Raw genomic sequence first — 7135 nt, forward strand, 5'->3', positions numbered from 1 at the left:
TCTTGGAGTAGAAACGAACTTGATAGATAGCGAATCTAGGAGAATCGGTACTCAGGAGATTGGTAAGTAGAGGAACACCGCAAGGCGGAGTCCTCTCACCATTTTTATGGAACGCAGTTGTGCATAAACTTCTGCTAATACTGGAATCGGTGGGGCATAAGGTAATGCTACGCCGATGATTTTGTTATTGCTGTCTCTGTCTCTCTATCTATTTGTATCCACATTAAGATACCTAATACGAAATACTCTAGATATACTTTGTAGGTGGGCAGGAAAGTGTGGTCTAGGAGTCAATCCAGGCAAAACACAACTCATATTGTTCACTAGGACCCTCAATTAAGTCCAATTATGCTCAAGAGGGAAGCTCTTGTGATTTCCGAAGAAACCAACTACTTGGGAACGGGTCTAAAATGGATACAGGTTTATATTGCGAAGAGCTTTTTATCAGTTAATCCTTTAACCTACCGGATCACTTTAGTGTTTTTGAAGCGGAAATAAACGCTATTCATGAAGGGTGAAGATGGTTAGAGATAAACAGAATATCATCAACAGATAACTGCATTCTATCAGACAGCCAAGCTGTCCTACGGGCTCTGGATGCATTCCAAATAACATCAAGGAGTGTCTTACATTGTCGCCAATCTCTTAATGGCTAATCTCTTAATGGCTAAACAATATCGGATTATCTTATGCTGGGTTCCCGACCACAGAGATATACCAGGGAATTGTAGGGCTGGCCGACTTGCAAGAAAAGGTACCTGTATGCCAATCATAAATAAATTTATAGGGATACCTCTCGCAGCTTGTTTGGTTCTGGTTATGGATGCACTAATCAGTTCTGTAAATCAAAGATGGGTTAATGTCAACACCAGTAAAATTGCCAGGAAAAAATGGCCAAGGCTAAATCTACGTCTGTCCAACAATATTATAAAATTGAGTTAACTTCAAATTAGGACCTTAGTAAGGGCCCTCATAGAACATTGTCTCATAGGATTTCACGCAAGGAGATTGTGCGTTTACATGCATGATTTCTGTCGTAGCAGTAGGAATGAAGAGGAGTTGGAAACCATTGAACGCCTTTTTTGCACATGCCCGGCTCTAGCCAGAAGCAGGAACCGATTTTTAAAATCCTACTTCTTAACGAATATAGATAATCTATACACTTTGGGTATCAACAACCTTTTACGCTTTGTCCAGAGTTCAGGATGGTTCAATCTGGGAGGGGAAATGTATGTAGCCCAGCTCCTGCAGCTCACAACGGACCCATTTCGGGGTCTAAGTGGCATCGCTGTCCCTGTGTGCGAAGCGGCTGCCAAACCTAACCTAACCTAGATGAAATTAATTGGTTAATTTAATTTATTCCAAGATGTCACATAATAGAATGCTTGGAGCCCATGATTCAATGATAAAAGGTTTGCTCAGTAAGCAGCTTTCTCGTACTTTCTTGACAAATCGGCTCCCTTAGCAAGACACTGGGTTGCTAGCTCTAGAAATTTTTAGTAAAAGTGGAGGAAAAGTAAAATTTGTAGAAAAAACATTTCATTTTCAAAATGATATACTTACGAGCAACAAATCCCTCAATAGTTTTCATCGGTATGTTCAGGACTATGGTAGTATGACATGGAATACATACCGCTTAAGTCAGGACATGACAAAGTATTTGACGTAATCCAAGATCGATGAGTGGATAATTCACAAAGCTTTATTTCTAGTGATGTGTTGATTTAGAAGTAATTCATGTTTTGCAAAGAGCTAGCATTACCAAAGAGTTACGACAGGGAGAATAATTGGATAATCCCGACGCGATCGATAACATTGCATACCTCATTATAAAAAAGTTGGGATTGACGGAACTTGTTTCCAATGAGCTCACATTCCCATGGATGGATGCAGTGTCCAGAGGAGGCTTAGCAAAGCACAGTACCAGCATGAAAAGGCTTCTCATAAAAAAAACTGTAGGTGCTTCCATTTGTGGAACAACATCAAGACCCGCGCTACAAATAGGAAGAAGATCTCGGCCAAACACCTAACAGAATTGTACGTGCCAATTATTTATTTATTTGCAACAAAATAGTTTCATATTTGCGAAACTTCGCAACTTCGCGATCGGTTTTAAATTTAAAAACTAATTCACAAAATAAAATCTGGGATTAAGTGAAATAATTTCTTGTTTTAACATTAGGCAGGCAATAGGCAATTTCCGCTAATAACTTCTATTTGTACTATTATTTACATTCAAATATTAATTAAAATTTAGTTTTTAAACCGTTCGCAGTTAGTTTCCATTTGAGTAAGAAAATACTTTTTTGCTACCATTTTTACCAACAAGTATTTAATATTTTCCACTTTATTCAGCTTCTTAAATACAACCTTTTGTAAGGGAGTGTCAAAAATCGAATGTCACTAGTGAGCAAACCTTTAATATTTGAATCATTCTTGGAGCCTATTCACACTTTCCTTTGACGCTGACAGTATGTACCTATGTATATATGTTTAGCTTAGTTTTGTCAAAGGTGAGGTTTTAAGTTTTTCAATTCCATTTCTATAAGGATTTTTTTAGAACAATAACGGCCATGTGGTCTAAATGTTGGCCTCTAAAAGAAAATGAGGAAGACATTTTTGTTATCTATTTGGATGATGAAATAAGTGATTTTGATGACAATGATAGTGCCATAGGCTTTTTAATATATAGTGTACACTTTCTCTTGACGTTGACTGTATATGCATAAAAAAGCACACGAACTACACACTGGAGTAAATTTCGCTAGATCACTTTTTTAGATCTGCATAAATTCGGTGCGCACCAACTACTGAGGACTTACTGCATGAATTCGAAGAGTAAAATCGGCGTTACTAAAATACAGCTATCGGTATATTTCCAGATGCTAGAAATAAACCAACTACAACCCATCAAATATTTTGTGCGTAACTCACACCCCAGTGCGTAACTCATACCCCCGAAGGTTAAGGGGTTGTTGTTGTTGAAGTGGTTGAGTATTTATACTGAAATAATCCTAATTACGGATCAGCACCGTTTTACTACCAAGAAAGTGCTGTAAGAAAGGGCATTCACATAAGCAGTGGAAAAGACTTTCCTTCACCCCTTCCGCTGGATAGCTTCTGCAGATAGGCATGAAAGAGAAGTTGAGTCTGGCTGCATGATCCCTGATTCTTGCTAGCTTATCCGCTATCTCATTACCTCGAATGTTTCTATGATCGGGAACCCATATCAGATTAATTTCAAGCCAATGACTAAGCAATTCTACCTCTCTACACTGTAAGACTAGTTTAGATGAAATGAAATTGGAGTCTAAGACCTTGATAGCTACTGTTGCATCAACTTCCTTGTAGAGTTTTAGTGATTTACATGCTTCTCTGATCGCTAATAGTTCTGCCTGGAACACACTGGCATAGTCAGGAAGTCGAATTGACTGAGATAAGTTGAGCGGCTCCGAATAGAGTAGTGTAGATTTCAATATCGTATCTTCCAATCACCTTCCCTTTACCCCATTCGGATCTCGGTGGAAAACGTACCGTAAAGGTCGGGGACTGTGTAGTCCTAATCAGCAACATTTAGAGTATTTTCGAAAGGATAAAGTGCATTTTGTACGACGATTCATCACTACGGGCTTATCACCATGATCCCAAATCAAAGTAATAGGTTAAAGAATGATGTAAACCTAGTTCTTCGGCCCCCAAACGAGTTCGTGTCCAGAAATCGGCCAAGGAGGTGTTAGCATCAGTTTTTTGGGATGGGAAAGGAATTTTGTTTGTGGGTGACTTGCAAACTGTTTAAACAATACATTCTGAATATTATTTTAAACTTTTAGACCAGCTGAAAATTCCAGTAAAACCCCTTGAAAAAAGATTCAGGGCAATGCCCGTGTCACAAGAGCAATTTGACAATAACAAAAATCCATGAATTAAAGTTCGAATTGTTTTAGCATCCAGCGTATTCACCAGATTTGGTCCTTAGCGACTTCCATCTGTTTTAAGACCTAGAAAATTTCATGCGAGGAAAGCGTTTTTCATCAAATAATGAGGACATAACAGCTGTGAAAGCGTATTTTACAGCCCTTTCAAATTCTCACTTCAGGGATGGAATTCATAAATTGAAGTCTCGTTGGAACAAGTGTATTGATGCTCAGGGAGACTAAACTGAATAAAAAAGTGCATATCAAACCATAAAATTGTGTTTTTCATATCGAACCGCAAAACTTTTTGAACAACCTAGTATGTGCATTGATTGATCCTAGTATGACTAGGCTTGCAATTGCTTCCATAAGTTAACTGTTCGGAAAGTTAGAGCCGCATTCCTTAACAAAAATTTGTGAATTTTACAGAACTGCTGAAAATCTTTACATATACAAGTACAATTATTGGGGAATCACTGGAATAAGTGTATTGAAGTTGGAAAAAAATTATGTTAAATAAAAAATTTGAGTGCCATTTCAAAATTTACATTCTTCTATTTTCGCTTCCATACTTTTAAACTAACCTGTACATATTCGTGCATATTAAATGGGAAACAAGCTTATTTGAAATTAATTGTACATCCTGCGGTTTTGTTATTTATTATTATTATTTGCTCCTATGAGATAATATACAACAGTGTATCATATAAAACACAAAATCTGGTTATCAGTGCCATTAGCTACTCTACAAGTATTATATCACATCTTTTGAGGCGCATACCTACTCATATCATTACCATACATTAGTAGATCTTTATCTATTTCTTGGAAGATATCATAAATATTCAAGACTTCTTTAAATGTTTGTATACCTGAAAGTAAAGCACAATAAAGGTTAATGTTTTGGTAGCATTAAAATTTATCAAAAAGCAAATCGTCTCCACCATAAACGGGTGTTGATATCGCATCGGAACCTCACGTTTTCATATCCGGCCAAGGACAAGCACTTCATCCGCATTTCTAAAATTATAGCTACTACTACTGGCAGGCTACTAGCTTCAAAGCAGCCAAGAAACTTATTTCGTAGGTTTTCAATATGAACAGCCACAGTAGGCAGTATTCAGCAAATTCGAGAATCCTTTCCTCCATAGCTTAAGTTTGCGCTGGATTTCAACTGAATTCGATTACTTTATTTTTTTTATTGCATCCCAAGAAAGGAGTGATTTATAACAAAGTGTACAAAGATTACAATTAAATAAATGTATATAAATATTATATAAAATAGTTAACAATTTTACAAACAAGAAAAACGTTCACTGTAAAAAGTTTCGGGCTATATGACAAGAATTGAGTAAAGCTGCTTTCTGCATGTCGAAAATTAAAAATTCTGGGAGTCGAAGAGTTTTCACGTTGTCTGCTAAGTTTTTATGCACTAGTCCGTGGGCTGAGATGATAATTGGTAGTAGGTATGTGCACCTTCCTTAGCTTCCACTGGCGTTTGACATCAATGCCTAAGTCAGAATATTTGAATATTTTTTCTGCATATGTTTTTTGCATGTTTTTATTTAGATGAACAGCAATATCAACTATATATCCAGTCGTTTGAGATTTATCAATCAGGAAAATATCTGGCCTCTTGTGGTCTCTTGTGGCATTTGTTAAAATTGTTTGGTCATAATATAGAAGGTAGTTGGAGTCTTCTTGAACAGGTTCTGGGGTGTATCTGAAGTACGGTATTTTGCTTTGATTGGAGTTGTACATCTGCGTACATAGAGTTTGCCAGTGTGAGACGTCCCGCTAGCACGTGGTCTAATGTGTCACTCCGACTATAGAATCTTCGACATCTGTCTGCAGTGGCATTTGGATCTCGCATTACATATTTAATGTAATTTCTTGTTGGAATCACTCCATCTTGTATGGCGAAAATGATACCCTCCGTTTCGGCAAATATCGACCTGTTGTTAAGCCATAAGTGCGACAATTTTTGGTCGCAATGTTGGCTCTACAAGTTTTTTCGATATACGCCGTGGACAGCCATGTACAGATCGGATTGGGAGCACTTATGTTGGAAGTATGCTCTTATGTTTAAGATAAGTTTGTCATGCAGTGCTCCAACATCAATCTGTTCCTTGCCGCCCGCTTTTCTAGGTAGCACCATTCGAACGACAGAGCTTTTTGGATGACGTGACTTGTATTTAGTCATAATTGTATGTATTATTCGTTGTAGATTTTCTATTTCAGTAGATGACCATTTTACAATTCCGAGGCTAGCGTGGATTTGGTTTTTCCCATTAAGTTGAGTTTTACAGACAGCGTGCGTTTTAAATTCTCTTATCAGATTTTTCCTCATTTGCATCGTATTTATGCTGCTTCTTTGCATAACTCCAAGGTACTTGTATACCTCTCCCGGCTGCGTTTCTGTTATGTCGAGTCCGCTACTTTCCGCAGTTACATGTCGAGAAACCACTTTCCTTTTAACTATTGTGATCTTTCGGCATTTATCAAGTACAATAGGCATTTTAATGTCATTGGAGAAGGTGTCGACACATTTCAAGAGCTTATCTATATGTTTGGAATTGCTGGTGCAGAATTTCAAATCATCTACGTAAAAAATGTGGCTCAGCCGAAATTTTCCAGACTGTCCGTGCTTTAATACAAACCCATATTTTCTTTTATTTTATTTTATTCTAAATGAATCGTTCTTCGTTATTTATGTTAAAAATTAAAAAATTATAATATTAAAAACCGTGTTTTGGTCGAAAATTAGTTTTTTTTTGTTTTATGGAAATTCATAGATAAAAAAATCCAGTAACACTGGGCATACCCTACGATTTCAAAGTATAATTTTAAGTAATTTCACACAATATTATAGATTCCAAAAAAAACTTAATTAAAATATGAATAACACTGTGCGACAGTGAAAATATACTTTTATGGAGACCTAGCACAACTTGTAGGTATAGTAAAACTAAGAAACATGGTATAGGAGAAATTTCCAATACACCCCCAAAATCTCATTTTATGGCCATAAAACCGTTTTTCAGTAGGTTGATGTGAAGAATCACTCCTAACTTCGCCAATTTCCATCCGATTTCGAATTTGTTTTTTTAGTTCGAAAGAACAAAAACAAGCCTTTTTGACAGTGTATTGACAATTTTTCTGAAATGACAACTGACGAGACTGTAGACGGAAGTATTCGGAATTTTTTTATTTTTTCTCTA

This window comes from Anastrepha obliqua, chromosome 3, assembly GCF_027943255.1.
Source record: "Anastrepha obliqua isolate idAnaObli1 chromosome 3, idAnaObli1_1.0, whole genome shotgun sequence".
In the NCBI taxonomy this organism is placed as follows: Eukaryota; Metazoa; Arthropoda; class Insecta; order Diptera; family Tephritidae; genus Anastrepha; species Anastrepha obliqua.